This window comes from Uloborus diversus, chromosome 2, assembly GCF_026930045.1.
Source record: "Uloborus diversus isolate 005 chromosome 2, Udiv.v.3.1, whole genome shotgun sequence".
Classification (NCBI taxonomy): Eukaryota; Metazoa; Arthropoda; class Arachnida; order Araneae; family Uloboridae; genus Uloborus; species Uloborus diversus.
The window spans coordinates 178,956,003-178,964,576 of record NC_072732.1 but is presented as its reverse complement, the minus strand read 5'-3'; positions in this window follow the sequence as shown (position 1 = coordinate 178,964,576).

The following is an 8,574-nucleotide window of genomic DNA, read 5'->3' as shown; positions in this document are numbered from 1 at the left end:
TTCTTTTTCTATTTCAATTTTAAGAGCATTTTCCGGAGAAAAATTATCGTAAGATGGACGAGTAAATTACGAAATTACCATGACGTGGAATGGGAGAGCGAATGAACATAGCCAATTGGCGAGAAATTCGTCATCCTTTATTTGTAAATATACAGGCGAACCGAATGACCTTTTAATTTTCAACTACGAGCAAAGTTCGGGTACCACTAGTTGTAAAAATATGTGACTAAATGAACGCATAATTTGTTGGCATAACTGGAAAAGATGATATTTCCCGCGCCGTTCACGTTTGAGCCCCGGCAAAGATAAAGATGTCAGTGATGTATTCCGATTGTATTTTAACGGTCCCGATCCTACTTTAAGCTACCCCTAAAATACTATGTAGGGGAGTGTAGACAAAGTGAAACGGCTAAGATGAATGAGTTTTTTTCAAAATGAATAAACCGGAAACTTGATTTGAAAATTACAGTACATAAATAAAAAACATTGTATTTTATAATAAAACTTGCGTTGAAGCAGTACTTTTCATTTTTGGCACTAAATTTGGAAAAGGTAGAATTTTTTCACTTTTTTATGGGGCTAAGTGAAAAAAATATTTTTTTTTTCTAATGAAATATTTTCTATTCGATTATAAAACATACTTTTGATCAGAAGAATCAGTTACTAAAAGGTTTAATGAATAAATGAAAAGATAATGAAACAATAAACGAATAATAAAATGAATAAATCAATTAATATATATGAAGAAAATTAATTAAGCGAGTAAAAGAATAAATGAATAAGAAAATAAGTGAATGAATGAATAAATAAGTCAATTTCTAAATGAAGGAATGTAAATGAATTAATTAATAATTGAAAACGTAAGTGGTTTATATAAAATGATTGAGTGACTAAATGAAACAAACTATTTCACTTTGCCCCATCCGCTTTGCCCCGTATGTACTTGACTAATTGTTCAATTTATTTAAAACACAAATAAACTTAATATTAATTAAATTAATACTGCATTGAATATTAGAAAACCTCAATTAATATAAAAAATATTAAAAACAAGAACTTTGTCATTTTATAACAAAAATAATTTTTGACTTACAAAAAAATATTACAGTATGAATATCAATTTTTTAAAATTTCCTGTAGTACCAAATGCTTTAATCTCAGGCGGTATTTTTTTTCCTGGCTGGAATAGACTACATATAGTACTACTGAGTTAAAATAATACCAGATAAGTGGATCTAAAAGCAGAGTAAATATTTCACCATTTGACTTTGCCCCGCCATTTCATTTTGCCCCATGTTGCCCTACTTTGTTCGTTGAACTTTTAATAAAATATTAGTGCACAATGATGGTCATGGCACCAAATATCACGGCCCTGCTCATCACTCGTGACTCGAAAAGATTATTGGTTGAATGAGAAACAGGAGAATAAGAGAGATACCTTTTCGGAATTTGATATATTTTTTTCAACTAAAGAGAAGAGCCACATGAAATAGAACACGCATACCACAGGTGAAATCTTCTTTTTAGAAAAAAGAAGTACAGAAACAAATTTTCAAAGTAAAAAAGTAGAAAACGATAACATTGAAAAATGAACCTAAAAAATCAATTATGCGATCAAAAGGAAAAATAATACGCAATTCATGTATAATAATTGTAGTTACATAAAAATAAAAAATATGCAATAATTTCAGCTCTGATTTTTAAACTTTCACGGGATTCACATTCCACCTTGTTGATCGAGAGAGTTTGGTGCCTAGGGTTCATTTAAAGTATCATACACTTTCGTCAGTTTTTGAACCAAGCTACCTAAATAGAAAACTTAATATGCGAATAAATTGCAATAATGTATTTAATAATCCGACGAGGAAAAGTGTAAATTAAACTGAAAAACTTTCATAGATCTTTCGAAAATCTTGCATCAACAAAATACCTTTTAAGCGTTAACACATTGTAATTCCTTAAAACTAGTAGAAAAATAATCGCTACCTGCATGAAAATGTGTTTAAAATGCATTTTGCAATTCATTCCTGTGTTTTCATTGACGCCAATTAGGTTTTTTACGTATGAATCAAATGCCTGTAGAGCAGATATCATTATTGTTTATTCTTTTTTTTTTTTTTTTTTGGATCTTTCTTGAAATTATCTCCATTTTTATCCCCCCTTTCGTTTAAGTTTCAAAAGACCTTTGGATTTCGTCTGTCTTCTTCGATCAGACAATGAAAGATTGAAAATAACAAAAGACAGCTGCTTCAGGCCGTATGTAATGCTTTAAATTACCAGGTCTGCCACAGATGTCATGTTTGATATTAGACTCTATCAGTAAGGCAATACTGATGCAATTCAATGTCAATATTATTAAAAAAAATTCTCTTAATACTTGCTGAGAAATAGTTGCTGAAAAATTTGAGGGATAAAATGTTTTGCCAAGATTAGAATTCACACTTTAAAATATTGATACGGTAGAATCTGAAACAAGTTTCGTTTCTGGAAAATATACCTATCTTGAATAAAGTTATTTTCTCTTCATTATAAATTCAAATCTGATTTCATTTCTTTGCAGATATCAAAGATGTCAAGAATTTTCTTTCAATATTGAATCAATAACTGTGGTGTATTGAATAAATTCCAAATTCTGGATTCACATATTTCAATTTTAAGCACTTGAACAACTTTTTGTGCAGATCCAATACGAAGATAAAAACTTGTATCTTCAATTATTTTACAGTGTGGATGCTAGATTTACTAAATCTAAATTGTTTTAAAAAAAAGCTGAGGAATGTGCCAGGTTATTACTTATATTGCACTAATTTTAACTAAAACTCATATTGTTAAAATAAATATAGAAAAAAATCACAAAACTGTTCGTAAAATATCAACTAAGATAAAACATATCGTACTAAATGTTCCCTATCTCAATTTGGCGAAAGTCCCCAAGATTCATCATGAAACCACGCCTGCTGGTGATTGACCACGACCATTACCTGCTTTGCTGGGTACTCTAACAAATTTTGCTTAATCGAAAAAACTACTTGTATTATCATTTGTCTAAAGAACAACTGGCCATCTAAATGACAAAGAATATTTTTCTGACAGGAGCTACGCCTTTGTTGAACAAATATTCAAATTTCCGCAATGCAATCAATTTGTGTCATGGCTGTTTTCTTTCAGTTGGTAACATAATACCACGATTCCCAAGCTGTAATTAGTGATTCCATGCTCCAGTTGTCAATAAAATTATGAAGAACTAAAAGCTCTTTTCTTATCTTTTTAAAGAGTCGTAAATTAGATTTGCGTCTCACTGACAGCGCAAAATCTTGATCTTTGTCCTAAAAATATTTTTATTGCAAAGATGAAAGCTGATGAGATGTTATGGTTAAAAATTGTCTTGTTCCCAAAGAATTTAGAAAAATCAATAAAGCTATTTTATCTCGCTTTAGTAATTTCATCAGTCAATAAATCCATTTTAATAACTGTAGTTCTTAAAACCAGCTTGTTATAAAAATGTTGTATTTGATTCATCAATAAAACTGCAAACACAACTTTGTTTTAAATTAAAGCCACTCTTAGGTATAACCTTTTAGAATTAAAAAAGAAAAACTATTCCTAGTCTCTATATTTTAAGAAAGGGCAAAATCTTTCCTGGTATTAAATGACTAAGAGATTTTATATCATTTTTAATAGCTTTGTAAAGAAGAACAAAGAAATAGTTCAAAGGTCAAAGTGGAATCCAAGAAAGTTTTTCTTCTTTAATTAGTTTATTTCAGCATTATGTTGCTTTACTGATTAGTGCCCGTCAATTATATTAGAATGTACAGAACTTTTTTCAGGACTGAGAAACAACTAGGTCATCAGTACTGAATATAGCGTACCTTTTATTTTTGCCACTTACAACTGCTATAATTAAGAAAGAAATTGCAATATAGAACGTAAAATTTAATTCAGGATTCTAGGATGAAGATCATTTTAGAACCGTAATCAATAACGACTTAAATTTAGCTATCAATTTAAATTCTTTCTATTGTTTTACTTTTAAAAACATCATAAAAAATTAAGAAGAGCATAAAAAGTTTTAAAAAAATGTGTTTTTTTTTTAAACCCTTCTGTTAGTATATATTAGACTTTAACATATAAGAAAGTCACGTAACTGGTTCTGACCATTGACCAATCAAAAAGACAATAGAAATAGGCACGGTGCACGGCGATTAAAAATCAGGTTAACTGGGGTAAGTGCTGCAGTAGTCGGCCACAGGGACATAAAACTGCTTATAAATATTCTGTATATGACTCAAAATCGGGTATGATGCATTCCCTCATTCCTTTACCTACCCCCAATTATCATCCAACATCAGTGAAGTAGTGGGTACTTCTTTTTACATAGTAAGGAGTCATTTTATTTTAAATGATGTGCCCATCATCCAAGTTTACGATTCTACTTATTTCATTGTTAAGAAGACTCATCATCTTTAAATATTAAGTACCCTTATTTTCTTCGTTCTACTGTAAATTTGATTTTACTTATGTTTTAATGGATTGTACAACATAACGTTTCCATTAAAAAATAAACTCCACTCAGACTCAAATATTTTTAGACGGGTGGCCGACCACTGGGTACAGAATTCTTATGCATTTCCAGTAGTCGGCCATGGCAGATTGACAACAGGTTCTATACTGTTCGATCGATTTACAGAGTAGTCGACTGCGTACTTAATATGCATTTTCTAAGTTCATCTAATAATAATTAAAATAAAGTATTGACAAAGCGGCAATTTATCTGTTTTGAGTAAAAATTCCCTTCATAACGTTATTTCTTTAAAAGAAAATATTTAAACTTTGTGTCTTAACTTTTTTTGAAAAAAGATCCATTTCGTCATTTTATTGCTTCTACTATTGATTTTAATGTAGAATTCTCAAAAACAGGTTTTTAAATGCAGTCCATCGTTGCGTTTAGACTAAAAGTTATATACTCAACATGTCATTACCAAATGGTGATTAATCATTTTTCTTATCAAACCATCTAACGTTGGTGATTTGATTTTCTAAGGCTAATTATTTCAAATATTAATACCACTTCTTATTACTGCTTCTATAACCAAATATTTAATTCCTTCGGCTTTATTTCCCTAAGAAATCAAAATTTATTTTTTGTTCAAAATAATGCTGACTTTGCTTCAAAATTGCATTACGTAGATACAAATTCCATTTTACTTTATTCATCGATTACTAACATTCTTGTTGAAAGCTGTATGATTATCTGCATGAGACCGCCCCCCCCCCCCCTTTCACAATTTACCTACATACAACCCCGTCATTTGGGCAATCAACGGGGGGAGGCAATTTACCCCTCTGGATTTTCAAAACATAATGAAGTTACTCATTTTGCTTTTTTCCTGTAAAATACATTGAACTCATACCCTCGGTCCTTCCCCCTTCACCCCGAGAAACTTTGAAAACACGGACGAACCTATATCACGGGACGCGGGGAGCGTCCCGCACCGCCAAGGAAACCAAACGTCAGCAGCCAACAGAAGCAAAGCCACCGCCAAAGACGAAAGAAAATACGACCAAGAACAAGATTACACGACAGATAAGTTGGGGTTTTTTTGGGTTTTTCTCCCCTCTGTATCTCAGCCCCATGAAGATCCCCAGAGTTTACTTTTGGTACACTCAATCTCTAGTGGCCCCTGACGCCGTAAACCAAAATACAATCCCCTGGAACGTCAGGGGGAGGAGGTATTAAAGTTATAAAATCGCTGTTCAAAAAAGTTTTTGCTTTCTTTGACAGGGCTACAGCCCAGGCGAAAAAAGGAATCAAGCTGAAATTTCGCACACACATTCCTTGTGCCCTACTGATGTGCCTTTTGTGCCAGTTGACCCCCCTCCCCTTCCCTCCTCATTTTTACCCCCCAAATTGTACCTTCCCGGGGTTCTATCACAGCCCCCCGGGGGGGCTACGGTAATGATTTTTTGTATACATATTCTTGGGGGGTCATTGAGTACATATACAAAAATTCAACCCCTAGGGACATCATGGGCCGGAGTAATTGAAGTTTGAAAATCACTAATTTTCCCTAAATTCTTATGTACTTACTCTCAGCTCATAGGGTTGTTTATCTCGGACTGCAATTGCAAGGTTAGAACAGATCTAACAGTTATTCCAAAGTTGTCTTAGGAAATGAAATTCAATCAAGACTAAAACATATCCAACAGATGCAACTAGACGTTAATTCGCGGATATCACAAATTTGCCACAGCGTCTGCGCATGCGCGCAGACTTAGCTCATTGGGCATTCTGTTTTAAGAGTCTATGTTGTTTGTTTACATTTAAGCAGAGAAGTATTAATGAATTAGATTAGAATGTAGTCCCCCCCCTCCCCCAGTTTCACCGATACGAATTTTCTTCCCTTCCTCTTTTTCAGTTTTGATATATTTAAGGGGGAAGAAATTTTAAATGTCGGCGAAACTGGTGTTAAACCATGAAACATTTTGCGTGACATATTATATGTAACTCTACGCATATGTATATGATACATCTAACTTTATAATTGAGAGCGAAGAATAGCACTTATTTATTGGTTTGCTTATTTTCTAAATTAATACATTTTTCACAAATATAACACATTATGAATTGAAATATATGATATATGTGTGTGGATATCCGTGTTTTGCAGTAATTTGTTAACAGACAAAATTTTTGCAATTAATTTAAGCAAGACTTTTAATGAGCTTAGACCGCGCGCAACATGCGCATTCGCTATGGCAAATTTGGGATATCCGCGATTTGACATCGAGTAAAGTTGTATAGTCTTCTGACACATTCAAATTTAAAATATTTAATGACTTAGTTTTTTTTTTTTTTTTTTTTTTTTTTTTTTTTTTGCTTGCTGATAACATGCGTTATTTCGTTTTTTAAATGAACTTTTAAACAAAACTAGGTATTAAAAAAGACAAAGGCTTCTATCAAGAAAAAGATCAATCACCAAACATTTAAAATTATACCATAAAACGTAAAATAATCCACAGTTTAAGAAAAAATGTAATTAAACAAAAAGTGAAAAGCTAGATTAAAATAGCCCTCAAGCTGTAAAACATTTAAAGAAACCTTCATGAAAATGTTGAATAATCTGTCAAATAAAGAAACTGTAATAGAATTTATTGCAAAGTTGTAAAATACTCGAAAACAATATAATTTAAAATATAGTATTTTGTTATCCAAGAAGTTTTCTTTGCAACAGAGAGGATACAAGAGTTGCAATAAAATTTAAACCGCCCAATTCTCGCAAAATGAACATAGAATCTTAATAATCAGAAAATAACTTGACGTAAAATTAGGCTAGCCATTATTGTTCCTTAAAAACACAAAACAGCGTTGTTTCAATTGAAAATTTTCTGACTTGAAGTTCTCAATTCTAAAAATACAGACAAAGTAATAATATCAATGCAAAAAGATGTGATATCTCATCAAAAACAACCCTGCTGTAAAAAATTCCCCTATATTCCCATGTGACCATAAAATCTAATTTCATTTTTTGTTTTAATTTTTATTTTAGGTATCTGATATAACCTAACACCTCCTTTGACATTTTTCTGCGACCTCCTAGAGTACCTCCCTGCCTCCCCCCCCCCCAGGTTAAGAACCGCTGATGTAATATTACAAGATAAATAATAAAAAAGAATATTACATGTTGCATTTGATGCATATTCAAATTGGTTAATTTGAAAGATAATAAAAAGATAAACGTTACAAAGACATCAAGAGGGCTAAATTCTTTCATAATTACTGGAATAATTAGTTTTGTAAATACACTGTTGTGCTGTAAGTTTCGCATTCAATTTTGTTTAAATTTATTCACTCATACCCATAAGAGTAAAATCCCATAAGTGAAAATGAAACGACCGACTACTGGCTCATGCATGGCCGAACACTGGATTTCTAGGACCGAGTACTGGAGCATTTTCTCGTATTAGCAATAGCTTGGCTTTTAAAATAAAAATGTTTCTGTTCCAGAAACAACTTAGTGAATCATTATCAAAAAGGTATAGCCTAAAGTCTTACAATGTTTTCATTGTTGTATTGATTGCTGAAATTTGTAGGTTGACAAAAATCAACAACCGATCTCTTAAATAGCCGACTACTGGAGCTTTTACCCTATATCAATAAACAATCTTTATTGCTCAATAAAAGAGCTGTTAGATAAAGTGGTATTACAGATGCTGCTCAGCTAACAAACGTGACATCAAAAAGAAAACTTTTGGTTCCTTAATATAGGCCTTAATTTAACACAGAAATTAATAATTTTAACAACGTCGTCCATGTTTGAAAAGTCATGAACTGTCGCGAAACTTGGCGACATCCGGCAATGTTTCGTCAAATTTAGCATCAAAAAAGTCGCCAAAACGGATTCCTACTTGTTGATATCGCTTCACTTTCTTGTCAAACTTCATTAAAGAACGCAGTAAGTGTAATTAATAAAACTTTATGTGTGAAATAATAGCTTAAAACATTTTAAGCCACGCCCTTCCTGTAAAGAAGAGCAAATTTCAACTTTAGAAATGTCAAGTAAATTGGGACATTCA